General features: G+C 40.0%; 1 pseudogene; it reads right to left on the bottom strand.

Annotated features, from left to right (window-relative positions):
• LOC149276046 (3',5'-cyclic-AMP phosphodiesterase 4B-like) overlaps window positions 1–25815 on the bottom strand; it is a 132748-nt pseudogene extending 106933 nt beyond the window's left edge.
• Window positions 25816–27701: the final 1886 nt, after the last annotated feature.

The following is a 27701-nucleotide window of genomic DNA, read 5'->3' as shown; positions in this document are numbered from 1 at the left end:
TATCACTCCCATCACTCCTCGGTTCCAATGGCCCTTTATCACTCCCATCACTCCTGGGTTCCAATGGCCCTTTATCACTCCCATCACTCCTGTATTCCAATGGCCCTTTATCACTCCCATCACTCCTGGGTTCCAATGGCCCTTTATCACTCCCATCACTCCTGGGTTCCAATGGCCCTTTATCACTCCCATCACTCCTGGGTTCCAATGGCCCTTTATCACTCCCATCACTCCTGTGTTCCAATGGCCCTTTATCACTCCCATCACTCCTGTGTTCCAATGGCATGTTGTGTTCGCTGATCCAAGTTTAAGTTTAAAATTATAATTGATGGTCAGAAACCCTTTTGTAATTATGTTACAGCCAGAAATGTCTTTGTTTCCCATGACAACAGCTGAGTGACCCCAAACTTTTGGATTGTAGTGTATGGGGTAATTGTGATTTCGTTATATAAATCCGCACATCTATATATCTCGATATTTAATAACGTTAACAGATTTTTGCTCCCAAGTATTATTCACTTCGTTAACGACGTCCTAAATCATTTCTCTGGCGTCTTTCATTCCCCTTTCCAGCTAATTAAGTATTTTTAGAAACAGATAAATGAATATTAACGCTATCAAGTCCAGGTCCTAACAATTCCGTAATTTGCCGCATGCCGTGGGAGTGATTAGTGGGAGTTGTTCACGCTGCGGGATGTGGGTTTGTCAGATGCTTTCTCACCAGGGCTCCTGCCTATAAAACCTTCCTGGACCTCCTTCCGACTCAGAGATCTTTAACCTGTTCCTGCACATCAGGGTTCTCACACGTTCCAAAAGAACCATAGAAACATAGTATATCGGCCCCATTCGGCCCCCGTCTAGTCTCCCGTTTCTCCTGCTGTAACGACTCAAAAGGTAATCAGTCGTTGGTCTCGTCTTGGATTCAGGAGCCGTATGTCTATCCCATGCGTGTTTAATCTCCTCACTCTATTACCCTCTACCACTTCTGCTGGGAGGCTGTTCCATTTATCCACCACACTCTCTGTAAAGTAATTCTTCCTTACTTTACTAAATCTAATCCAATAATGGAGATATAGGCATCTCTTGAGTTCCAATTCCAGTTACCAGCCCTGACAATGAGCCGCTCCAACAGGACAACACCACAAAAAAAAACAACCCCACAAAAGATCAATAATAAGTGTGAATAATGCAGCGACGCACACAGATATATAGAATAAAAGCATCGCGCACACAGACGCCTGACCCAGATACCGCCGAATCTTCCGCCTTTCCCAGGATATCTTCTCCAGCGAGTGACGGTTTATGCTAATCAACCCGCAAATTCCACGATACCTTCACTGCGAAACAATATGAAAAAAGGAGAATTTATCCCCAAAATTCTGCTATCGGAATCACAGCTTGAAAAATAAAATGTTTTGTTGTAAATTAAAGTGGTTTTAGTCAATGAACGCTCTCCGGCATCATTAATAAACAGAATGCTGGAAAAAAGGAAATCCATTGTGTTTTCAGTCGCTAGAACAATACTAACGTACACGGTTTTGTCATGTAAGGAAGATTTGAGCGGCTCGTTAGCAGGGCTGGTTACTGGAATTGGAACTCAAGAGATGCCTATATCTCCATTATCGGATTAGATTTAGTAAAGTAAGGAAGGTTTACTTTACCGAGAGTGTGGTGGATGAATGGAACAGCCTCCCAGCAGAAGTGGTAGAGGGTAATACAGCGAGGGGATTAAACATGCATGGGATAGACATACGGCTCCTGAATCTAAGACGAGACCAACGACTGATTAAGGTTTGAGTCTTTACAGCAGGAGAAACGGGCGACTAGACGGGGGCCGATCTACCGAGTTACTGCGAGACCCCCGCTGGGTCAGGGCTGTGACATAATAGACACGAGTATCCACGAGTGAACCTACCATTAAATAGGTAGTCATTTGGCAACGTGGCCCCCAAGGGCTTAAATACCCCGAGGGCTCCCCGTGATACCAGCATTATCGCTAAAGCCTTTTAATTATTTAATGATGATGGGGCAGGGGTATTATACGACTCAGCCGGTGTATCTTAATGACTGTTACTTTGTATGTCGGTATCTTTCCTTGTATGTCCACACACACGCTAGTTACACGCATGCGCGGTCACAGTTCCCATAAAATCACAGCCTCACGCCTAGAAAGAACAAGTCGTTCCTGAGCATTCCACCAAATGTACCTCCGGGGCGTCTTCCAGCATTTCCATAAATTCCATAAATGGTGATGACATTTCTAAAATTTGTTACATCTTAAGAAAAAAAAATGACAATTATCTGTCAATTTAAATGTAAAAAAAATAAAATAAAAATATTGAATTTACAGATTTTTGGAGATTGATTATTAAGGCGTCTAATTGGGCGTTAATTATTTTCTCATCCCGTCGGAGAGAAAAATCCAAATCTTGTTATTTTTTTCTCCAATAAATTGCATTAAAAGGTAAACAATGAGCCGCCTCGCTCTCTTTAGCTTAGTAATTCTCTTTTTAAATTCAATTTCTACGCTGATAATGAAGGAAGTTTGGAGAGGTCTTTTCACAAAGAGGTCTTCTCAAAAGATCCCCGCGCAGAAAGGGTACTCCACGCTTTCAAAAGCCCTCGACAAAAAATCCCTCCGTCGACCTAATTGGGCGGTGATTTCCGTGCGGACGCGGGCGGCGCGGAATATTTCTGAAGGAAACGCTGGAAGTATTAGCGAAAGTGATAAGCGGATGAGAAATGACCGCGCTCTGTCCCTGTGATCCCCTCAGGGGGCATTTTGGGAAGGAGAATATTTATTGTAATTTTTTTTTTGTCTTATGAATGAATTTGGTAAATTACGGGTGGCTACAGACAGGCGACGGGCTTCGGCCATCTGGCTCGCAGCCCATGATGGTGATGCTTGTGATTTATCGGCCATTGGCCTTGAAGTATCTGGGCCCCCAACCCCATTAAGTGAAGTGGTTCAGGCAAGCGGAGCCTTCTGCTGGTGGTGTCTTCCGGTCCAGGTGAGTTAGGACGAGGGCGGCAGCCCCTGAGCAGTTTCACTTGGTTGGGCGATTGGCCCTACGGGTGCTCCGTGGCTCCCAATGTTCCGAAGAGGTGTGTGTGTAGAGCCCCGTTGTATTGTTTCTACATCACCGTTAGTGGCAGGATATGATGTCATATTAAATGATGTCATATTCCTTTGCTTTGAAGGAAGACGGCCCTCACCAGAGGAGGAAGTTTGAGGCGTGGCTGGGGGGGTAATTCGCCGGGTTAGTCTTGAACCAGCACCATAAATACAGGGGAAGCCAAGGAGCAGGAAATTAAGCTCTGCCCCATACACTTCTTACTAAACTTGGCCAGCGCTGTAATAACCCCCCAGCGCTGTATACAGTAATATAACCCCCAGCGCTGTATACAGTAATATAACCCCCAGCGCTATATACAGTAATATAACCCCAGCGCTGTATACAGTAATATAACCCCCAGCGCTGTATACAGTAATATAACCCCCAGCGCTGTATACAGTAATATAACCCCCAGCACTGTATACAGTAATACAATCCCCAGCACTGTATACAGTAATATAACCCCCAGCCCTGTATACAGTAATATAACCCCCCCAGCGCTGTATACAGTAATACAATCCCCAGCGCTGTATACAGTAATATAACCCCCAGCCCTGTATACAGTAATATAACCCCCCAGTGCTGTATACAGTAATATAACCCCCAGCGCTGTATACAGTAATATAACCCCCAGCGCTGTATACAGTAATATACCACCCAGCGCTGTATACAGTAATATAACCCCCAGCGCTGTATACAGTAATATAACCCCCAGCGCTGTATACAGTAATATAACCCCCCAGCGCTGTATACAGTAATATAACCCCCAGCGCTGTATACAGTAATATAACCCCCAGCGCTGTATACAGTAATATAACCCCAGCGCTGTATACAGTAATATAACCCCCAGCGCTGTATACAGTAATATAACCCCCAGCGCTGTATACAGTAATATAACCCCAGCGCTGTATACAGTAATATAACCCCCAGCGCTGTATACAGTAATATAACCCCCAGCGCTGTATACAGTAATATAACCCCCAGCGCTGTATACAGTAATATAACCCCCAGCGCTGTATACAGTAATATAACCCCCAGCGCTGTATACAGTAATATAACCCCCAGCGCTGTATACAGTAATATAACCCCCAGCGCTGTATACAGTAATATAACCCCCAGCGCTGTATACAGTAATATAACCCCCAGCGCTGTATACAGTAATATAACCCCCAGCGCTGTATGCTGTGCTGAGGAAATAAAATGGTACAGGGCGTTTAAGTTATTCTAATAATCCTTCAATTGCAATAAATATTAGACATTATTAGACAGAGCCAAAACGACACCACTGCCAGGATTGCCGAATGTCACCTCTTTTTCATTTCTTTGGGTACGTTACTGGGTTGTTGTTGGTTTTTTTTTTTTCTGTGTTGGCTCATGACTGATAACAAGCTGTGGATTGTCACACTCACATCCCACATATGCCGTCTATCGATTAGAAAGCCTGTGAAGCTATTCAGAAATGTCAGGAGGTGCAAAATGTTATAATAAAATCAATGACCCGCTGAGCAGAACCGAGAGACACGCAGACAAACATCTCCAATGCCATTCATTGTCTTTAGCCATTAGCAACATGTATGTTGGGGGGGGGTCATTTTGGAAGGCATTGTACTAATATCCTATGTACTTCTCCTTATATATAAATGTTTGGCCCTAATGAGGAGGAGGATAGATACTGCCTTTTTATGTAATAACACATATTTGTAAATGTATTACTCCCTTGTTTCTTCTAGATTGTAAGCTTTCTCTCTGTCTAACCATTAGTTCAGGGAACTTATGGGCCCTGATACCCAAAAGGTGTGGTTTTCATGCTCTGCGGGGGAGTGGTGAAGAGCTTAAAGCCACTCCCCCGCTCTCAGACTGCTGTATACATAACCAGCTGTTATACCCAGAAACTCTGGGGATGACCCCTTAAATTCCCAGGTAAGGTTATTGGATGATCGTGTTTACCCACCATACAGCGTTACAGAATATGTTGGTGCTTTATTAATGCCTTTCGATAATACTTACATTTCAGATTTACGCTGTATGGTGCCAATGCTAAATATATTAAAAATGATCCTGAAATATAAATGAAAATGTACCAACGCATCGCTTCTTCATACCGGATTCCGAGCATTTTGCATGAACGTAGAGAGCAGTGACCTCCTGCGTTTTGTGCCCCGCGGCCTGAGGATGACAGGAGTGGGGAGGAGGGGATGCTAGACACGGCTTTACTGTCTGGGTAATGTGCTCTATGGCAGAGGACAAAAGATCCACGGGAAATATATAGCGAGGCCGTTTAAAAGATAATCCCCTTATTAAAAGGAACATTCCGTTATTGGAAACAGAAGACGGCACTTTATTTAAAAAAAACGCTAAAATACATTATTTGTACAATCTGTTCGCACGCGAAACTTGGCCGGAATGGTTCGGGTAGCATATGAAATCAATCACTCAGAAAAGGCAACCATTCCAGGAAACACACAAAAAAATTGTCTTTTTGGGCGCGCTTAAAAGCTATTAAAGGAATTGGTTGAATGTCATTTTGTATTTTGTCTGGCAGACTCCTGATCCCATATAGAATGGCATGTGGTCCTAAATAAAATAGATGATACATAGGCGGAAAGATCAATAGGATGGATAATCCAATGCTGGATCCACTCCTGGAAATTTCTCAGGGTTTGACCCGAGTTTCAAATTTTTTTGCCCCAGTCTCAGAGTCTCAGGGAAGGGGCAGATTTTTAGGGTCACACAGTCTGAAGCTGACTCCTTCCATATAGAAAACTCCCAAGCTTGTTGCTCTCAGCATGAATTGGTTGATATCCCTGCTTGAACGCAGGTGACTCGATTAAGTGTAATCTTTAAATAATGAGAAGTCAAGGTTTCCAAGAGGGCCGTTTGGTTAACACATTTGGCGAGTCACTATATAGTCTCTTCACGATGGGTTATTAAAGGGTTAATATTTAAAGGTCACCTTATTTAAAAGGCTACTTGCACGGCTTCTTTTATCTGTTTTAAATAAATAAATAAATAAATTTGGCTCTTTTTACGTCATAGAAGGGGCTCCCCAGAAACATAACATTTATGCTGTCATCATCATTAATAATAAAAATGATAATAATAATAATATAAATAATAATAATGATAATAATATAAATAATATCATTATTTGTACGATGTTAGTATAGAACGAGCCGTGTGCGTGATCAGGATTCACTTAGGATAGTAAGTACATTCAACATGTTTGCCAAGTAATAAAAAACACATTATTAACAGAAAAAGCTGTAGAAAGGAGAAATACGGGCTTAATTACTGTCGTAAGCAGGGTGGGATTGTGGGAAAACCTACTATTTGCATACTTATGAATGTGTATATGACCATAGTCCTCTTTGGGTAAACATAAAGGATATAGCTCCTACTGTTTGTTCATTTAAAGTACATAGTAGTAGTGAGGTGAAATAAATGGGGGAAAAAAATGTTGGTTTAACCCTTTCAGGGCTAAAGGCGTGCCTCCGGGCGGGTTAAACAGGAGTGTAAAGTATTTCATTCATAATCCAGTGATTGAGATATGAATGAACCCTTTAATGTCATCGGGAAGGCGTCTACCTCGTCAGATCTGCAGAGCCGTATCATCGGCCAGCGTCTGAGCCCATCTGCCGTTCGCGCTGGCGATTCCTCGTTTCATGTGAATGCGGCGAAGTCAAAAGCCAAATTAGGTTTAAAAAAGACAAGACGGATAAATCTACATTTATAAAATGTGTTCCGTGTTAACCCCTCGGCCGGTTCAATGTGTGCAGGTATATCACCGGCGACATAAGGCTCCTGGGTGTAGTCGCTTTTATTGTCTTGCTGACCAAACAGGTGGTTTGAATACTTTCATCTAAACATTTCCCTTCCAGGATACCGTACTTTCCCCATTGATGATGTCAGACTTGCAGGTTCGTAATTCCCAGTTATTGCTTCAGTGTCTTTCCCAAATATTGATTTCCATAATACTTTTGGGCTGGCTCGGAACAGATTTGACCCGAGGCAGCTCAAGGTCCTTCTCTCAACAAGTTTCTGGTCCTTTCCTCGTGTTGGGGGCTCGTCTGGCTTGTACATGGCTGACCCAATCCAAAGCCTGCGGTCGAGCTCGGTTTGCACCACCTAGCTGCCTTATTGCCCACCTGTATTCAGAGTCCCTATAACCAGCCTCACGGTTTAATATTCTATTTTTCTAGATTATTTTCATCCTTCCTATGCGATGACCGCCGTTAGATCTCAACACCCAATCCATCGACCCAACTCCCAATAACCAACGCTTCCTTTATTTATTGAAAATCAGATATCTCAGAGTTTACAGATTCTATTACGGGGTTAATGATCTCAGACACTCAGAGCTTTCTTCCATGAAACGACCAGGCTGAGGTTCGTACCTAGCGATAATTCCTCATTATACGTCGATACAAAAGTATCCGTGTCTGGATAATATGTGATAATTGTCAGGTTAATAACAGCCAAAGTACACAGACATCTGGCAAACAAACACTGATGTCTAGTCCAGATTATTAGCTTCATCCCACCCTCTCGTTGATCATCAGAGCGTGAGGATGAGTGCATTCTCCAAACTCTTTCCAGCTCCCATTTTAGGTGCTACTTTAACCTTGACTTAAGGACACGGGATCCTCCGGCAGTCAGAACGGCAGAAAATGTTATTTCAACCTAGATTCTGAGATACGCGGATTACCGATGATTCCATTTACGAACCTCTCCTGTACTTTTGCTCGTATAAATGCACTAATCGGCGCATGTGTTATCAGCGCCACGCAGCTCTCTGCCTCTCCGCTGCCCGATTCCTGCTGCGAGCAGATAACGTAAAGACAGAATATATCGGCAATCTGCAGACAACTCCCAAATCACATTTTATCCCGCGACTTGTATACATTTTTTGATTTCCACATCTCGACATGCAATTTTTATTTTTTTTATTTTACTCAATTGGCTTTTTTACATATTTTTTTTTTAAAAGCAGCTGTTGGATAATTGCAGGCGTCGGAGATTCCTAATCAAATCTGTCAATATTAATCACCGACAAGTGCTAACTGGCTTCTCCAGGTCTACGTTAAATAATTGAACATCTGATGGGGAATATTAACCGAGATAAATTGATCTATATGTCACTCATCACGGGCCGTGAATCTGAAAAATGTCATTAGCCAGGCGTCAAAAAATAAACTGTGTATAATAAATCGCCTTCCAGCTTCTGCGGACTACAACTCCCATCATGTTCTGTGAGTCAGTGGTTTGCTTATGGCTATATAAAGCTGAGCACTGATTAATAAATATAATAAATGGAATAAAAATATTCAATACAAAATTCAAATATTTACTGGAAAAAAATAAAAAATAAAATAAAAAAATCATGGAGCAGCCAATTTTGAGCACTTAACTCCAATCAAATCATTACAGAAAGGACTCATCTCTCTGGAGATAACCCTGCTATCAAAGTGAATTACTGAATCCGATTGTAAAAGTAGAATAAAAGGACCCCGCAAAAGGCTTACCACGTATGGGCAACGGTGAAGCGCCGGCGCTGGCGGATGCTCTTATTCACTAATAACTTTCTAAAAAAGCACGGAGAGTTTCTAGGAGAGCTGCGAGGGGAGATTTTCGGAGACGTGGTTGTCCTTCTCCCCGAAAGCCGGGGCAGTTCAAGTTCTAGATGCATATGTTCTTTAAAAGTCTTTATGTAGACTTCGGAATCCGGGCTGGAGAGTTCGTTGGAAGATTCTTTTGAGGTCATGCTCTTAAATATTCCGTCAGTGTCTCCTGGTAAAAATCATAACAGCTAAACAATGTTGCGGGTGGAAAGATGCGGGGACGGAATGGAAGAAGAAGCTTGGATTAGAAGATGGAGCTTCCTTGGTGCATCAAGAGGAGGACTGCGGTGGGATGACTAAGCCAAAGCTGGAAGAAGGAGATCTTGGTTCTAGGTATCCTGGGTTCTGCCAGGGTTCTGGATATCAGTCTAGCTTGTTCTGAGTCTGCATTCTCTGCCAGCTACTCAATGATAGTCATTGGATTAACTCAGCTAAATGTATCACTCATGCAATATTCATAGATCATTCTCCATCCATCCCGGTTCCAAGCTCTTTCCGCTCGCAAAAATGCCAATAAAAAAAAAAAAAAAAAGAGCCAGAATCACATGTATCTGGAGTCGAGGGAAACAAAATAGTGAATGCTTCGGAAACGATGCCCTTCAGTGCAATCCGTCTGACTGGTTAGCAGCGCAAGAATGAGGAGGGAAAAAAAAAATAAAAAAAAAATTCTTCATTCAGAATTCTTCATCCAAATAGCTCTGCCTCCACCTACTGCACGTTTATTGGATCACATCCCCACTGGCAATGTCACGATCTCTTTCATCGTCTATTTCTTAGCAGAACACTCGGGAATTACAGAAAAACAGAAAATTAAAAAAGAAGTCGTCAGGTTTCCATCGCTGAGCGATAATTGGATCCGCAGCCTCCCCCCTGCATTGCTTCGCTCGTTGGCACCTAAAGGGTTAACCCCGTCACCTCCAGCCTACCCGGTGCTTTTATTTGCTAAATGATATCTTGGCTAGCTTAGTCGCGTATGTTAATGGGTTAAAGAAATGTATAAGGTGAGCCCTTACATTTAGAAAGAATGAAACGATTTAAGGAGTGTTCTGAATCGGACCACTTGCCGTCTCGGTAATGTAAAAAATAGCAGTCACCCCAATTAATGAGACATAGAACCTGCCGGCAGATCGGCCCCATCCGGCCCCCGTCTAGTCTGCCCGTTTCTCCTGCTGTAAAGACTGAAACCTTAATCAGTCGTTGGTCTCGTCTTAGATTCAGGAGCCGTATGTCTATCCCATGCATGTTTAAATTCCATTACTGTATCAACACCTACTGCTTCTGCTGGGTGGCTGTTCCACTTATACACTACTCATCTAAAAAACCAACCTTGTCTTATAATCAAGATCGTCTTTTATTTTGGCCTCAGTGTGAGTGTCAGAGTGTAAGTGTGCGTATGAGTGAGTGGCAAAAACAGTGGCTCTGTCGTGCTCAGGGCAGCAGGGTAGGACACTGTGTCCCAAAAGACAGAGCCTGTCGTTCTTCACCCTCCAAACGGTTCCCCGTCGGGTAGAGCCTTTGGGTTGAAGCGGACTTGGGACTTATTAGGATCCTCCAAGGACCGAGGGCAGAGTCCTAGGGAGCGCAGGCAGGATTACCCAGAAACAAGCCGGGAAACCGGAGGTCAGAATAGTCGTCGCCAGAGTCGGGAAGCCCGAGACCAGGGTGGCCGAGGTTACACGAGAATAATACGATACAGGAATGTGCTGAACAGGAGCACGCTATGATTGGCACAGGTACAACAATCTGGGGCAAAATGAGCTGGCTGCATGGCTACAGGAAAACGCTCTCTGGCGCCAATTTCAAAAGTGATGACATCAGACTTTAGGCCGAAGTGTTGTGACATCACACCCATGGATATCTCTACTGCTGACCACAGTGCCCAAGGAAGCCAGGGCAGCGGCAGAGGAGCCTGCGAAGTGGCATGGCCTCCAATTGATAATTTTTTCCATATAAGGTAAATTACAATTTACAAGGTATGACTGGGGCGGGGCTTAAATACAACTTTTTTAGTGACTGGCGATCCGCCCCGCCCCTAAATTTTTCAGGCAGCTTGGTGAAAATGACCATTAATAATTATCATTATTTGAGAGCATCAATGTGTGTCTCTTTAAGTTGGAATAATAAAAAAATATATACATCCTCATTACAAACCGAAATAAAAAGTGTTCCTGGGACCTTCATAAAAAATGTTTTAAATAAATGCAATTATATTTTTACTTTTTGGGCTGTAAACGTAGGGCAGTAGTTAAATTAAATCCATTTCTCAAATACTAATAATAAAAACGCACGCTTTGTATTTATCACTGACGTGCAATCAGAACTAGCGCTGTGTGAAATCCCGGAGGACTTTCACATTATATTTGTATTTTTTCGTTTCTATTTTTTTTTTTTGCCTTTGTTTGGCTTAAAGCTAGAACTTTTTACTGCACAATTGTTTTTGCAACGTTACTATAAATAATATCAAAAAAATTATAATAATATAATATTCCAATATAACCTCCCCGGTCAATGCAACCGATATTTTTATTAAAAGAATTAGTAATGTTAAAAAATAATTTCCTAAAAACCTAAAATTTCCATAAAAATGCCATAAAAAGACTGGGATCCAAATTATATCGAGAGAAAAAGAGATAGATAGAGAGAGGAAGAGAAATAAAGGGACACAGAGAGTAAGAAAAATAATTATGTTATAAATGATTCAGTTACAACGCACAAAAGTGATCTTATCGCCATAGCAACCAATTGAATGGTCCTGCATGTTGGACAATTAAATTGGAAGCTCTAGAAGACCACTCTGCAAATTTTGTGCGGTCATATGTTTTTTTCTCATTTGTTTAAATTTAAAGTCTCGCAGCCTCTCCCTACTCCGCAGAATGTGAAACACTCTGCAAAGCCATTTGGCTCCGCCCCCTTTTGTTCCCGTTCAGTAGGCTTGCAGGCTATTGGCTCAGACAGGAACCAACGTTCTGGACTGTATAATTTTATGCAGTGCATTTTTGGGGTTTATTTATTATTATTTCTTTTTATTATTAATATTAATATTATTATTATTATCTTGTATTTATAAAGTGTCAACGATTCCCAAAGCTGTTCTTACAGTCCCTCCATTTAAAGGGTCTGACAAAACTAGAACTTAAGACTAACCGATACATTAGGGGAAAACGGCTCGGCTTTTGAGCTTACATTCATGTAACATATTAGGTTTATCTGTAAACATGCAGCTGTTATCTACACCTATTTAGAAATAATAATTGTTATTTTCCATATAAAAACTATGGCATTTCATAGCAATATTTAAAAAAAAAATCACAAATTCTTCTTTTCTTTGGCAATTCACACTAACTAATATACTAACCAGACTTAAAAATATTAAAAAAGGGTGTTTGTTTCGGAAAATAAGACGGTATTATTTCGCTCATAATAATTTCTTCCATTCAGTGAATATAGGTTAGAAAAGTTTAAAGCTGGTGCCGAGAGCAACACTTTATGCAAACCTTATGGTTTCGTGTGTATAAATTTAAAACGAAGACGTTATAGAACGGTCGGTTACAATAAAAATTACTTGGCAAAGTAATAAAGTAAGATTTAAGCCAGCTAGACGCCATCTTTACCGCTCTGTTGCCATTTATATGCAGAATGCACTCAAATTTATATCAAATCTGCCAAGAATATATATAAAAAACAGGCATTTGAAAATGCCGGAAAAGCAAAAGCAATAACTTCATTTTATTAAAAGTAAAGCAAGATAAGAAATATACGTTATAAAAAAAGGTGTGTTATTAGTGATCATTAGATTTTCCAGTTGGCATAAGAATTGATTCACAAATTGTAAAAACGTAAGGTTTAAACGAAAAAAAATATATAAAAATGCACAAGGGAATTAAAGAAAATTATCAACATAAATAGGAAATGAACTGAAAAGATCCTCCGAGGGGAAACATAAAATGTTTAATGTCTGGCAATAAATGACCGGCCTTCTCAGTATTGTACAGATCATTAAAGTGTAGTGGATCCAGGTGAGAGGTTTCCCTGCACAGATACCCTGAGAATTGTGGCGCAGAGCCTAAAATGCATTATCTCAATTATCGAGTCACAAAAAGATCTTCCTCCTCTGAAAAAAAAAGAAAAAAAGCAAAGTGATGAGAAGATGAAGAATCGGAGAGAAGGCCAAGTGAATGAATGTCATTTCAGTGGAATGAAGAAGAATGAGTCAGAACCTGACGTGATACAATGTATCCAGCAAATGCAATAACGTAGACAGAAATAAAGGGAGATACAATGTTACATTTCACAATATATTACTTCACTGGGACATTAAAGCCTCCCAGCAGAAGTCGTAGATAAGTGGAGCAGCCTCCCAGCAGAAGTGGTAGAGGGTAATAGAGCGAGGGTATTAAACATGCATGGGATAGACATACGGCTCCTGAATCTAAGACGAGACCAACGACTGATTAAGGTTTGAGTCTTTACAGCAGGAGAAACGGGCGACTAGACGGGGGCTGAATGGGGCCAATGTGCCGACAAGTTCTTTGTTTGTAAAACTGGTTGTACTTAAAGTTAACCAATAGAATGCCCCGAAAGATTGCTCTTTTTTCTACCAGTGGGGTCGTTATACACGGACCCCGGTCTTTTCTTTGTCATTCCTCACGTAAAGCGGACAGAAAGAACCACGGCGTGAAAGTCCACCTGTCTTATAGATCCGTAGAACAAATTAGTCTCGTGAATTAATTGCATGTCAGATTGCTGGCCTGCGCCGCCGTGTCTCCGAGCGCTTCTCAGCGGAAAGCTTTTACTGAATGACCTTTCCAGTGACTTCGAGAATCTGTTTGACATTCTCCGAGACTTCCCTGAAAGATTTGCTTATCTTTCCGCTGACATTTTCCATGGCGTGGCGGTCACATCCCCGAGACGAACTCCTCAACAAGTAATTTGTCCTCACATCCTATGGAGATTTTCTCGGATAAGGGCAAATTATTCCAACTGTCGAACAGGGTGATGGAACAACGAAACGCAGCGCTCGGTCAATAGAGCGGCCACATCATCGCCTGCGTTTAAAGCTAATGAAAATGTATGGACTTCTAATAAGTGGGGCTTAATAGCTTTTAAAATCCACAGTACATGCCTGCAAACTGCTACCTTAAAGGGGTAATAACCCCCCCAGCGCTGGATACAATAATATAACCCCCAGCGCTGTATACAATAATATAACCCCCCAGTACTGTATACAGTAATATAACCCCCCCAGCCCTGTATACAGTAATATAACCCCCAGCGCTGTATACAGTAATATAACCCCCCAGCGCTGTATACAGTAATCTAACCCCCAGTGCTGTATACAGTAATCTAACCCCCAGCGCTGTATACAGTAATATAACCCCCAGCGCTGTATACAGTAATATAACCCCGCAGCACTGTATACAGTAATATAACCCCCAGCGCTGTATACAGTAATATAACCCCCCAGCACTGTATAAAGTAATGTCGGTCGGTGACTAAAACTTGGTTTTATCTCATTTTACTCCAATAAACTCACTTTATGGGAATGCTTAATGAACTCCATTTCTCCGTAGACTTTCATTTGTCAGAGTCTGTCTGTGTGATTTAGACTGAGTAATTCTATTGTTCCCCACAGGCAGTATGATAAGGAGTCGGGGTGTTTAGTAGATCGGGAGTCAGATAACAGAGCAAGAACTCATAATGCCTGAAAACAATATGTTATGGGGCAAAAATATTATTAGTTTAAAAAAGAAAACAGAGTAATATTTTTGAAAACGTATTATTAATCTGATATTAGCGATAACAAAAAATAGTGTGATTTTCCTTTTTAATATTTGATCTTATGAATCAAATGAGAACATTAGTTCCTAAGACTACTTGACCTAATTTTGAAACTCATGTTCTAGGCTTTCTTTTGCTTACCCTTCTTCTGAAAGGTGGCTCCATGTATCTAGACTTTCTTAAAGCAACTCCATGCATCTTTAGAACATACTTTCATTAGACAAAAAATACTAATGTGGAAACTTAATTTCTAAGTATTCACAGTGTCAGCAAGTTCCCATCCGAATGTAAACTAAAGGGAAGCCCAAGGAACCTAAAATAGATTAGAGGAGGGCAGACACGAGATTAAATATTGCCCAAAACTGTGGAAACTTCCTCAAAAGATCATCCAAAGCCATCTAAGCTTTGTGCGGACGCTTAGCTTGTCTTGAGATATTGGGCTATGTAGGTAAGCTCAAGCATCTGTAGACTATGTGGATAAGAACGACTGTCATGCTCAAAGATGACCACTGTCGCCCTTCCTATTTTGGACTACAAGTCCCATCATACGTATCCATCCTCTCTATTCCATGGACTACAATTCCTATCAGGAAGACGAACAGGAGTACGGGATAGAGTAATGTAGAAAGTCACCGTATCCATCGGAAGAAGGAAGCAGAAGGTTAACAATAAAACAGTTTGATTGTAAAGTACTTTTATCCCACCTTATTGTGTTCAAAGGGAGGCAGCCGGGGGCAGTTCTAGGTTTAATGGTTTTCGAGCAAAAAAGGATGTTTAACAGAGACCCCCGAGGGCCGCGGACTTTTGATGATCAACCTGCAACGCAGTCAGGAAAATAGGGCTGTGGAGCTCTGCTTCTGATTACTGTGCAGAGAGGGAGATCAGAGCACGGAGGACGAGGAAACAATTCTCAAGTTTAAAAAAAAAAAGAAAAAAAATAAATAAATAATAAAAATATTATATTTAATGAGAAATATCATTCTGAAATATAAAATAATAATAATAATAATAATATATATATATATTTTTTAAATATAGAGTTAAAGAGAATCCTCCAGTGATGTCACCATGGCCTCATCATGACCACAGGGTCTAGGGATCTCAAAAAAGTAAAATAGAATTAAAAAATAACTATTTAAAATGTTGCTTCTCATTTTGGTATGACTGCAATATTCTAATGAATTTAGGGGTTTTTCTCTGTAAATATTGCAAATAAATCACGCATGGATTTAGTGTAGAATTGGTTACAATGATTTCAGCGACGTTCCAATCGAAAATATCACCGGTAACGCAAATAGCAGCAGGAAAGGTGAAGGAGAACGTCTGAGTGATATGATAAAGGCCACTCGAGTCACGCGGAATATGATGAAAGGTAAGAGACGGAGGGTAAAATCCGTGAAAGGAACCCAAAAAAATCTGTCATTTTAGCATTTTAAAAAAAGTATAATTTCACGCGTAGATCCTGTGCTTGTCAGGACTGGTATTTAAAATACTTAAAGTTTGAAATGTTTTCCCCCCACAATAAAAAACAATTCTACACAACGATGGGGTGAACAAAACAAACATAGAACTCCAGGGAGTTTGTGGTTTCTTGAATATCATCCCATTCATTTTAATTATACAGGGTACCTCCCTGATTTACCTATACATTACACATGGTACCTCCCTGATTTACCTATACATTACACATGGTACCTCCCTGATTTATCTATACATTACACAGGACATCTCACTGATTTAACTATACATTATACAGGGGGCCAGCTCACTAATTTAACTATACATTATACAGGGCATCTCACTGATTTAACTATACATTATACAGGACATCTCACTGATTTACCAATACATTATACAGGGCATCTTACTGGTTTAACTATACATTATACAGGGCATCTCCTTGATTTACCTGTACATTATACAGGACATCTCACTGATTTAACTATACATTATACAGGGCATCTTACCGATTTAACTATACATTATACAGGGCATCTCCCTGATTTATCTATACATTATACAGGACCCGACTTACTGATTTTACTATAAATTATACCAGGCCAACTCAGCCCTTTCTGTAAGAGAAACTCCCCAGTGCCAACCCTTCATAATGTAAATGTTCCACTCTCCTGAATAGAGGCCGCAGCTTCCTTCTGGTACCCAAATGTTGCTCACTTGAAATGTTTTTGTTATTTCACCCCACACGGCAGGAATGGAGGGACACGAGATGGGGTCCATGTCTCTCCAAAGGAACTTTCCTCCAATGGTGTAATTACCACCCCCACCGCACACAGGGAGGGTGAAAAGTGGGGCAATCCTCAGCCTCCCTTGGCTAATAGGGGGGTCCAATTTCCTTTTTATTATTTAATGTTACCGAGGGGGGGGTAATTTGTTGAGTTTCAAGTGACGATAGGCAAATTCACGTCACACTTGCATGCCCTCGCCTGTAAATCCCAAACAACTTTCGGAGTATTGACTGGACCGACCACTCGACCGATTAGTAAATATGTCTTTTCTCATCACTATATTGTCAGGGTTTACTCGTGGATCACTTATAAGCTAGCAGCTGACTATCACGGCATACAGAAGTATTTTAACTTCATTTAATTTGTGAAAAAAAAAGATAAAAAGCCAGCAGTATGGAAACGGGGTTAGTGAGGGATTTGCTTCGCGCTCTCGCCTGTCTTCTCAAAATCTTTCCCACCTTTTAAATCGCATTTTCTCTGTTCTAAAAACAGAGCTGGATGCGCTGGAGAGAAATCCCCCGAGTGGAGTGGGAGATCGCAGCGAGCCTCCCCTCAGCGCTGCCTTTGATTGAAGTGTTTGTTTTATGCTTATCAGCCGTTCCCAAATCCAAACCGTTTAACAGAGCCGGGGATTCTGGAGACCGCCTCGGTATCCTTCCATACGTCAAACGTTTCAACAGCTACCGGGGAGAAAAAAGGGTCAAGTGTAGGGTATATTTAAACTTAACTTTATTTCTGGCCAGAGATCCCAGCCAGAGATGAGAAAGCCAGGCCTAAACTAGACATATATAAACTAGAGCTCATGCTCAAAAACCCTCCGATGTGGCTGAATTAAAATAATTCTACCAAGAAGTAGTCAGCGACAATTCCTCCAAAGCAATGGAAAAGACTCATTGGCAGTTATTGCAAACATTCCAATTATTAGGTTTAGGGGACAAATTACTTTATCTTCAATAAATTAAGCGATAATTTAAACGCTGCATTTTGTGTTTAGCTCGGGTTATCTTTGTCTAAAATTAAAATAAATGTAATGATCTGAATCATTTAAATGTGACAAATAAACAAAAATAGAAGAAATCAGGAATTGGGAAATATTTTCACAGCGCTGTACTACTGTTGTGGATAGGGTTGCACTCCAGCACTGAAGAGGTTAACTGTGCTGGGAGTGTAAGTTCCATGATTGTGTTACATTGTATCCCCTCTGCTGGGAGTGTAAGTTACAATGATTGTGTTACATTGTATCCTCTCTGCTGGGAGTGTAAGTTCCATCATTGTGTTACATTGTATCCCCTCTGCTGGGAGTGTAAGTTACAATGATTGTGTTACATTGGGAGGGGAGGCTGCCGGCTCCCTGCATTCCCTTTAAATGTAACAGTGCTGGGGGCCTCCGGCTACATTGTATCAGTGAGCGAGGAGCCAGCTATGCCGGATTCTGCTGCTTGCCCTGTGAAACCGTTAAATGTTTCCCTTTATGTCACAGGGCTTTTTTTTCTCACTCTCTCCTTGCTTTCTCTGACGATCGCTCCTCTGTCTCCACTTCTCTGTCTCAGGGAAGCCTTTAAATTGCTTGAGAGTCTCTTTTGGGTTTAAATACAAAGCATTTCCACCAATTCAGCTCCTTGGGAAGCAAAATAGCCATCAAAAATGAGATAGGAATCACCAAACTTGGGGCACTTTGATGTTTTGGAGGGTGAAGCGATATACGGCCGTATAATGTGATGGAATCCCCAATATTTAGGTGTTTTCTGAACGGAATTCGCTGAATTCTTGCTTTGTGTATTTATTGGTCGTTATTATTCTAGCAGAAGCCCAGAATCTGATTTTTTTTTTGCTATTTAGGTTCTGCGCTCCACTATTTTTGCATATTTCTTTTTCTCTGAGACAGGGAAGTTGATACATGGAAACTACTCCAGTGAGAGAGAGAGAAATATTCAGAGCTTTCTCCTTCATTTGTTTCGTTGGGGCTCCTTCCTCGTTTTTGTACGAGTTAATTAATTTAACAAAACTTGTTAAAATGAATGCAAATCACAATGCACATGGCTACTGCTAATGTTGGTGTCCTCTGTAGAGTCCTTTTAAAGATATGGTTAAGTTGGTCAAATAAGGGCCACTTGAGGTCTATCTGTACCCCATATGAGATGCCCCATTTTGGGATGACATTCGGTGAAATTTGGAAAACAAAATGTCATACGTCGGGCAATAGTTTTATTTTTTCACATTATAGTCACTGTAAAAAAAAACATATTTTGCAATCAGGAAGCTAAGATATATATAAATATAATACATCTCAATATGATGCACGGAGAATACGATGAATTTTATACTCTGAAGGTTCTCTGCCGGTAAATAGTAAAGTTACCGTAAATACGGAAATAATAGAATTGCTTTTATTTAATAATTCTGTAGATAAAACCAGATGCCTTCAGCTAATTAATTAACAGACAGATGATATCTTAATCACTAAACAAGGGAGCGTAATCGTGAGTCACGGAATATCAGTAAAACAGCCCGGCGTCGACAGAATTTGGTGAAAAACAAACATATTAATGGTAGTTTTTAATTAAAAAAATATATATATTTCAGTAAAGAAATAAAAACCAAGATGAAAGGGATTTGTATCTTTGGAAGACGTTCTTGGGTTCCTCTGAACTGTTTTTGATCTTTGCAGTTCATGTGGAGGTCATGAGATTCTGCGAAGACACCGACAGCCGCACCGCAGAAAATTACTTTATTAAAAAGTCTGCTTCGTTTTAGAAAAATACGGCATATATAACGAAAATTGGCAAAAAAAATCTCTTTTCTGGTTTCTGAAAAAAAACGCGATCCGAGCCTCATCTCAAAAGCATCTGATTTCCCTTAAAGAAGGTTTTATATGAAACTGGTCGATTTATCATTAAAACGATAGTAAATGTCATATAAACAGAACCTGCTGGCAGATCGGCCCCATCCGGCCCCCGTCTAGTCTGTGAGTTTCTCCTGCTGTAAAGACTCAAACCTTAATCAGTCGTTGGTCTCGTCTTAGATTCAGGAGCCGTATGTCTATCCCATGCATGTTTAATCCCCTCACTGTATTACCCTCTACCACTTCTGCTGGGAGACTGTTCCACTTATCTACCACCTTCACAGTAAAGTAAAATTGTGCTTTTGTACAAGTGACCCTCCTAGTAATCAGAGGATAGGGCGTTGTTTTATTTGCCACTTAATCCCACGTTTGACAAGAAGGAGCATTTGGGGAAATGACTCCCCCCATTCAGCCATTCTGCCCGGTATTTATACCTTTCCTGGATTCTTTTTGAGCTTTCTCTCTGGAGCCTGCTAAATACTAGCCCTATTAACCCTTTGGTTGGGCTTGGCTTCAAACGTGTGATAAAATACAAGTGACCAAGCTATGATGTCACTGTTATAACATCTGGATTAAGTCTCCGCAGTGCTAAAAAAAAAAAATCCGGCGCTCTCCAGTTGTCAAGGAGACTCCGAATGATGATCAGTCCCTTCCAGCCCAAACTACCCCTTTCTAACAGCCCAGAAACAGAGCGTTATAATTAAAATTCCCCTAACCGTGCGTCACATATTCTATAAAATGCGATTCGTAACCCACTGATTTGTAGGCAACTGCCCAAATTTTTTTTTTTTATTCCTCAATGCGTCTGCCTGTGACTCACTAAAATTCAACCAAATATAATAAATGTAAAATATGGCAATACATTTTGATGATAAAATATACAAAATAACCATTACAATAAATGCAAACTGTGCATGACGGTGAAAAATTTTTGTAAACATTTTAAAAAAAAAAAAAAAGTTAAATGGTTTATTTATTTAGAAATAAGAAGCACGTTATCATCATCGTCGTCATCATAGAAGGTCGGGCCCCAGACACCCACCTCAGCGGTCGGCATACTTAATACATTAAATAAAATGTAGAATGTAGGATTTGCATACTTGCCAAGTTTCTCTGTTTATATGGCCAGTCCCTCTCCTTTATCCCTGATGCCCCTCTTTTCTAAGAGGTCAGAATGTTTGCTGGGTATGAGGGGATCGCAGGGTTCTACTGCCCTAAAAGCCCCGATAATGTGTATAGAAACCGCAGGGAACGGCTTTATACATTTAACGGGTTAAATAAAATACCTTTAAAATCTATTTTATTCTACTTTGTCTAATAAAGAGCCTCAAAAAAGCCCCACCCCCAGCCACGCCCCTTAAAACAAAAGTGACTTAAAAAAGAAATACAATTTTTTTCTAGAAAAAAAAAGTCAACGGAATCTTTGGAGAGTAGCTTCACACGAAAATAATGTGTTTCCCACTTTTTAACGATTCCGTTGATAAATTCTTCAACAATCTATTTAATTATAGAAATGCGGTTTCTATTTATTTTACAAATGGTAATTAATTACCTTCGAGGTAGAAAGTGATTTTTTCACACACAAAAAAAGGATTTGTTTAATCTCGAGATAAAGAGTCAGGAAAGCATAAAATAAGTGTTAAAATCATGAAAATGTACAATCAGAAAATAAACCACCCAATAAGTGTGAGCTTCCACGGCGTCCCGGGAATTACGTTGTGAGAGACGTCCTTAGGAACGGAGACCCTTCGATTAATGCAAACGATACAATGGAGGATTGGGGGAGAGGACGTCAACGGAAACAGCGAGATTTTAGGGGAAGTCATCGGTAGAAGCGGTCGGCAGAGAGGGTAGGGAAACAAGAGAAAAAAAGAGAGAGAGAATGAACGAGAATGAGAGTGTGAGTGAGTGAATGGGCTGGACAATTACGGACAAAAATGTTGAGCTTTTTGCTTCGTTTTCATCTGCTTCGTGGGGGATCTGGCCTCGTTTTCATGACTTTGTAAATAGCCGAATTTGCCAAAATTCGGTACACTTTCAATTCGTACAAATCTGAAGCCTATTGCGGAGGAGACACGTTAATGGGACACGTATGCACTAGGCGTGTGTACATGGGCCAAGCACTCTTCCTTGCACGAGGACAGCTTCTCCCCCCATTCCTCCAATCACTTCAAACAAAATGTTGTCATTTTCACACTTTTTGGTTCCCTCCTCGTTTTCGGACATCCGCATGAAATAATGAATTTAACAACATTTATTAAAATTTGTACTAATCTCAATACATAAGAAGATTATAACCCAGTCACGTTGGGGGTAGTCTAACACCGTGCACATGCGCAGAGAGCGCTCCCATTGATTTCAAAAGGACTACCTTCCAAACCAAACGCTGGTTGGTGGGACAAACCATCCCTTGGCTTTTCACCTAAAAGGTGCGTTGGGTTTTCAACTATTTTTCAGAACCTTTCCATTAACAAACCAAATGTGGCCAATGGGAGGTGGAATTCCTGCCCTGCTGGTTTCTGATTGGCTGCACAGTTCGCAGATTTGACATCTTTTTAAAATACTGATACAAAGTATTTCTAGTACTTAAAGATTATTTATTTAATTATTTGGGTGCATTCGTTATGCCAATTTTTAGAATAAAATAAATAGTGCAGAAAAATTTGCCCAAATTAACAAATGTTAAGGTTTAAATACATTCGAAAAAAGGAAAATGCTGGATTTTTTCTATGAAAGAGGTTATTTTTGATTCGTGTCGCCCAAGCCTGGTCTGGGAAATAACGCCGTTAATGCATCGAGCGACCACAGAGTATGCCGATGCTACACAGTGATTTCACCTGTATATTATTTCTATGGCAACAGCGGTTACCAAGGCAACATCTGTCTTAATTTTCAGGAATGCAAGTGGTCACTTTAATTTGGCTAATGTTTCACAAATCAAATCTGGAACGGAACTACAGCAGAAGCAAAGATATACAATGGAAGCCAAATTATGTGAATAACGAGACCTAATGTTACCGCTCCACGATTATCACCTGACTTTATGTATAAAAAAAAGAAGAATTATTAATTCAGCGAAAATCATCACAAGCGCAAAACTATAAGAAAAAAATATTCTTTTTTTCTCCTCAATGAGATTCATGTAAATCACGTTCTGAGTATTGTAAAAAAAACTGCCCCCCCCACACACAAAAAAACATGAGGATCAGGTAAAAAAAAAAAAAAAGGACTGGTTTCAGTTTCTATGGCAACAACCTATCAGTACCTGCTTTTGCATCATGTGACAGTTATGCGTTCCCTGCAAAAATTACAAATAAAGCAAAATTAAACACAATTAAATAATAATTTCTGGGAAAAGTTTGGGAATGAACAGAACATTGAATGATGGCTCTCATACTGTATTCAGTTACGCAATATGGCAAAGAAAGTGGGACAGGAGCTTTAGGAGCAACGTACTCGGGAATAACAAATTCATTCCCAGTGGAAAACTGCAAAAAAAAAAAAATTTAACCGATGGCAAAGTTTGCTACAAACCAGAAAGTAACAGATAGTTTATGTCTCTATGGAGAATTTAGGACTCCAAGCAGAGAGTCAGCAGCTCCAGGCTGCACTCATAGTCTGAACAGAACTTTTTTTCAGTAGTAAATGTAAAATCACGAGTACAGAACCCAATATGGAATTTACAGAGAGGGAAAGCAGCACCACCTTGTGTTACAAAGAAAGCTCGACCCCAGAGTGAAAAAGAAATACATTATAGTGAGCTCGGCCGCTTAACTTCTTTCGTCTAATTCAGGGGTTCTCAAACTGCGGCCCTCCAGCTGCTGCAGGACTACATCTCCCATAATGCTCCTTCAGCTAAGGGGCTGGCTGAGGAGTATGGGAGATGTAGTCCTGCAGCAGCTGGAGGGCCGCAGTTTGAGAACCCCTGGTCTAATTTAAAGAAGCCAGAAGCCAGATCTCCAATGAAAACAAATTAAAAAAAGCAAAAAAATAAAAAATAAGAATAATGAAATGAAATAAAATGCTACTGAAATTACCAAAACCTCCCAATAAACAAACCAAAGAATGAATACAAAAAGGGGAAGCATATCCAGCATATAAATTAAGATTTTGAGGCTCTGCTGAAATGACCAATATGAACATACAACACGTAATGAATCAGCTCACAACCAGCAAATACTTAGCTTTGTTCTAGATAAATTGTGTTTAGATACTAAATATAAAAAAGGGAATTGTGATTCAGAATGCTCCACTCAGGTATTTCATAGCTTCCATACCATAAAAATATTTTTAAAAATACATACTTTTCTACAATTTATCATCTCACAAACAATATCAGCAAGTTTGAAACAAAGTTATGGTTAAAAGGTAGTAAATGTGTAGCGATTGCTATTGACCACTAGGTGACGCCACCATCCTACATTATTCTTGCAGTTTTGAAAGGAAAAGGCAAAAATATTATTATTTGTTCATATATATATATATATATATATATATATATATATATATATATATATATATATACATATACATACACATACACACACATATATATATATATATATAATAAAAATTGCAAATAATTTTAATCATGCTAAATTTCAGAACACATTTAAAGCTTAACTTTAGAAACATGCAATAAAAACATACAATCAGTCCTTACAGTTTAGATTCCTTACGCTTGTCTTGTAAAATTTCCACCAACATCTCATCCATAGGGAATATATGGAAAATATTATGTTAAGCAAACAAAACTTAGCAGATATGTCAACTCATCCTCTCCTCTGAAGGTTAAATCACATAAAAAAAACACAATGTTTTAAAAAAATCCTTTCAGCTTCTATGGCAACAGCCTATCAGTCCCTGTATTTGTGTCACATGACATTCAAGTGTTCCCAGCAAAAACAAAAAAATAGAAAATCTGTTCACATACCAGAACTCTCACAAGAAACACAAGAATTCTGGAAATCACTCCATCTATCTCTCTGCAAGGAGATCTGTTCAAAATAAAGCACTGGGCGACCAGGTGGGGGGTGAGTTTTACATCGACAAATACAAGGTTATGCATTATGGGGAAATAAATAAATGTGTAAATTATATCTTATGCCTTAAATGGAATTTTCTTAGTGAAATTGTTAAAACGATTTGGGAATAATTATAGACAATAATGCAGGGAAGGTTTGAAAGGAATTTTCACTTTCAGTAAGAGCAGTAAAGATGTGGAATCCACTCCTCACATAGACTGCTCTATCAGATCCAATAAATGCCTTTAAATATGACTTTTTTTTAGCAATAAATAATATACAGGGATATAATTGGCTGTAAGGACAGGATTAGTTAGATTGTTTAACCACTGAGATATCAGATTGTCATTCAAAGTCAAGAAGAACCCCCCTCCCCTATTCCAAGGCACCATTGGAAATAGCTTTAATTAGTGTTTTTTTCTCCAACAACAAAGGTTGCCCTTAATGGATTTGTGTCGTTAACCTAAATTACTGTTACTATGAATTAAATATGGGTAGATGGCAAGTATTTTTAAAACAGGATGACACCATGATGCATTGGACTCACCCAACTCTCTCTACAGGAGTAACTGCGATCCTCGGGGGCGGGACCAAAGGTAATGTTGTTGGCCTATGAATATAATCGGGTGTTTTTGCTCTTCTTGACTGCCGCTGGTGTAAGGGTGGCAACTGTAGAGTCCCAGAGTACAGTTTCTTTCCTTTCCAGAGGTCTATTCCAGCATTATAGCCGTAGGAACTGTATGATTTGCTTAGACAACAATCAGAGTAACCCGTTAAATTCTGCAGAGGAAAAAAAAGGTTGGTTAATGCACATTCCCTTGTTATTTAATCATATTTATTAGTCAGTTAGGGCTGTAATATGGATTATAATAAAGTTTGGGGAGTTTTTTTACAGCAATGGTCAGTAATGACAGCCCTATAGGATTTTTTATTCTCCTCCAAAAAAAAAAAAAAGTGCAATATATTCTTCAAATTATTGAGTAGAAAGGGGAAATGCTTCCATATTAACCCAGGATAATTTGGGAGGTTCGACCGTTAGGAACACATCACCTAAGGGTCGTTCTGCTCATCTCCCCATTTAGTGTATACTAAATCATCAAAGAAAAAAAAATATATTCCACAATATTTGAAAGAAACGAATCAGCCTACATCTTCTGCTGTGACAGTCATCACGCTCCGGCTTTTCTTCATGGTAAACTCCGGCAGACCTTTAATTCTTCATAAAGTCCCGCTTTCCAACAGATTTTAAACCTAGGAGAGAAATGTAAAAAAATTACAGACATTTGCCTTTTTTTTACATTAATAAGAGAAATGTCCACACCATATGTAAACAAACATTAATCTGACTAGGGTAATCTTAATAGAAACCTAGAATTTGCCCCCATCCGGCCCCCGTCTAGTTGCCCGTTTCTCCTGCTGTAAAGACTCAAACCTTAATCAGTCGTTGGTCTCGTCTTAGATTCAGGAGCCGTATGTCTATCCCGCGCATGTTTAATCCCCTCACTGTATTACCCTCTACCACTTCTGCTGGGAGGCTGTTCCACTTATTATCCACCCTCTCAGTAAACTAAAACTTTTTTTCCATTCCATCTAAGCTTCTGATCCTCTTGTTTTAGATTTTGGTCTCTTGTTGTAACATTTCTCCTTCTTTGAAATAAACTTCCCTTTATGTATTTAAATGTTCCCATCCCCCCTCTTCACTCCCCCCAAGCCAGACATTGAACTAAAATAAAGTAACCCGGAAATAATAATAAAAATAATAGTTTAAGGTGCACAGCTTTTAAATGTCATTTTACATCATTATACGAGATCTATTGTTTTTAAATTTGCGTGACCCTGGAAATCCATGATGAAATTAACCCCTTCATAACAGTTACAAAAGTTACATTTAAGATAGCTTGGTGGTAGATCCGTGGAGCAGCCTCCCAGCAGAAGTGGTAGAGGGTAATACAGTGAGGGTATTAAACATGCATGGGATAGACATACGGCTCCTGAATCTAAGACGAGATTAAGGTTTGAGTCTTTACAGCGGGAGAAACGGGCGGACTAGACGGGGGCCGAATGGGGGCCGATCTGCCGGCAGGTTCTGGGTTTCACAGTTGTCTTTCTTCCATCACGTAGGGAATTTTATTATTTCAGTTGAACATGAGATTGACGAGTTCAGAGAGCCTAAGGAGACGCTCTCCTCCTTTCATCTTGTTTTATTCCTTAGAGACCAAGCTCTTGAACCAAAAAATATTCCTTTCCTTTAAGTGTTTCCAGTTCCGTATCTGTCAGGACTCAGCCAGGTAGCCGAATGGAGAAAGGACTTGGTGAGGACTTAAAAAGCTCTGCCATAAGGCGATCATCAGAGTGAAATCTCTGAGCAGTGGGCGGGGCTTACAGGTCACATGACTTTCCACTATGGTGATCTTCTGGTCAGCGGATAACATTTAATGCAAAAATAAGAGACCAAAACCCCCAATGAATGTTTTAATCAGGAGTCTTTCCGTTAAGAAGAGCCCTTTAATGAAGGAAAATTCTGGGGCAAAAGTGTTAGATTTAAGGCAAGTGTCACAGAAATCATCATTGCTAAAACCACAGGGATCGTTCGGTATTCCTGAACATTTAGGAAGCCATGCGCTGAATACCCGCAGTGTGACAATAATTGAAGAGAAGGAGGGAGCGGAAAGAAATTCTCATGGTATGAAGCCACAACATTTAATTATCTGCCCCCAGATCTGCTAATAAATCGTTATTTGCTCCAAAGTCAAAAACATTTCAAAAGAAAAAAAATCTCATTCTGCATTTTTTGATTTTGTCAGTTCTAAATTCCAAATGTACTTCTTCTAACTACTGTCGTAGCACAGAAACATAGCGTTTTCCTTATTTTAAAGCCATTCAACTGGATGTCTTAAGATAAGTGGAACAGCCTCCCAGCAGAAGTGGTAGAGGGTAATACAGTGAGGGGATTAAACATGCATGGGATAGACATACGGCTCCTGAATCTAAGACGAGGCCTCCATGCATTTGCAGGTTGCTGGCGATGGTTGCGAAGCATCGCTGATTTATGGCTCTGTCATATAAGGAATATATGA

This window comes from Sceloporus occidentalis, unplaced genomic scaffold (assembly GCF_023333645.1).
Source record: "Sceloporus occidentalis isolate IW3139 unplaced genomic scaffold, rSceOcc1.0.p SCAF_249, whole genome shotgun sequence".
Classification (NCBI taxonomy): domain Eukaryota; kingdom Metazoa; phylum Chordata; class Lepidosauria; order Squamata; family Phrynosomatidae; genus Sceloporus; species Sceloporus occidentalis.
This window is presented reverse-complemented; position numbering and strand designations above follow the sequence as displayed.